The following is a 1879-nucleotide window of genomic DNA, read 5'->3' as shown; positions in this document are numbered from 1 at the left end:
TATAATTGTGTGTAAATAATATATAATCTATATATATGGCTAGAAAAAGTAAACAGTAAATATGGCCGGCTGTTTGTGTAAAGGTCCCTATTTTTCTTCTTTCAAAAACATGGATAAAATGGAAGAGTGAAGCCGTTTTATTGGGCAAAACGAATGGGCCGAATTTTGCCTCGAAGCCCAATTCAATACTCATATTTATTTGGGGCTTTTTCGTATATATACGAGATTTTAAATTTATTTACTCGGTTTTGTCTAAGTTTTTTTTTATTTACGGAAAGTAATTAAAGTTTTCTATAAAATATATACAAATTCGGTCAAAATCTACTATATATCTACAATTTATCTATAACTTAAACACAAACTTTTTGTATAGAATACGGTCAAAACCTCACCTTATATACAACTTATATAGTTGTATATATTTTGTTTGTCATTTATACATCCGACATACAAAATATATACAATTGTTATGTCTTCTTTTTCGAGTTTCAATTTGAAATTCCAACCAAAACCACCTCGAATCTTCACCAAATTTTCTCAAAATTGAGATATAAGCTCCAAAGGATATTTCCAATCATTCGCAGTAACACCAAATCCAAACAAATAATAATTTTTCAAAATTTAATTTTTGAATTCAAAGTTTCGAAGCTTTTTAATGGTTGTAATAGAATTTCGCAATATCAATTACGTTCTAACTCATTTTTTAAAAAAGAAACTTTGGTTAACAAGCAACCAGATTAGATAAAAGCCAAATTAGACAATTTCCAACCACAATTTTTTTCCTGCTCACAAATTGGATAAAAGAGTGAGTGTGAAGAAATAAAAATATATAGAGAATTCATCTTAACTTTTGAAAGACAAAAATGACGCAAATAGGGCAACGAAAAATCTATCAGCTAGCCATTCTAGAGGGCTACTATTTAGGAATTAGCCAATGTGTCATAAATTTCAATTTTTCAGTTCAAATTTTCAGGACATAAAGTCCTGAAATTAAGATTTTTAATTTAAATTTCAAAATAAAATAAGTACTGGCTAATCCCTAAATAGCTCATTTTGTTTATGCTTTGCATTTGAAATAATTGCATTCATAGCCAGTTTTTTACCTTGCCATTTAAGCTATATCCAGTGTTTTCAAAAAAATTTAACTGGTAGCCACTGTTGGCAAACTTCAAGCAAAAGTCTTCTCTACTTCCCCTAATCCCAATGGAGCGTATCATGTGTGTGGGAAATATTGTATCTAGTTATTCTTGATGGATTAATTGAATGCTTTTTCTTCCTTTAAAATATATTATTTTAAAACTATGGTATTTATCTTTGATTAGTAGAAGACGACCCAACGTACAACCATAGAGGTTCTTCTTCTTCTTCTTATATTTGGAGGATAAAAAATAATTTCAACATTTGAAAGGTTAGTTAAAAAAAATATTTGAAAGGAGAGTCCAGAGTACCGGCAGGGAGATAGTTTTATATGAAGAGGAAGAAGCAAAGAAAAAGCTGCAAGTAGGTGTGTCAATGTAACACAACAACAACAACAACAACCCAGTATAATCCCACACGTGGGGTCTGGGGAGGGTAATATGTACGCAAACCTTACCCCTACCCCGAAGGGTAGAGAGGCTGTTTCCAGGAGACCCTCGACTCATAAAGCAACAGAAGCCGATATATTAGTACCATAAAAATACATAATAAAATAACAGCAATACAATAATAGCAATACAATAGATATGAAATACAGAATACGACATACGAAAAAGATGACTGGTATAGTAAGACTAGCAGGTAAAGCCTTGCATCAATAGATGACCAATGACATTCTTAGTCTAACTCCTAACTGGCTAGTCTCACTCTATTGTGATGTAGAAATATTCACAACTCTCCC

Source organism: Nicotiana sylvestris, chromosome 11 (assembly GCF_000393655.2).
Source record: "Nicotiana sylvestris chromosome 11, ASM39365v2, whole genome shotgun sequence".
In the NCBI taxonomy this organism is placed as follows: domain Eukaryota; kingdom Viridiplantae; phylum Streptophyta; class Magnoliopsida; order Solanales; family Solanaceae; genus Nicotiana; species Nicotiana sylvestris.
This window is presented reverse-complemented; position numbering follows the sequence as displayed.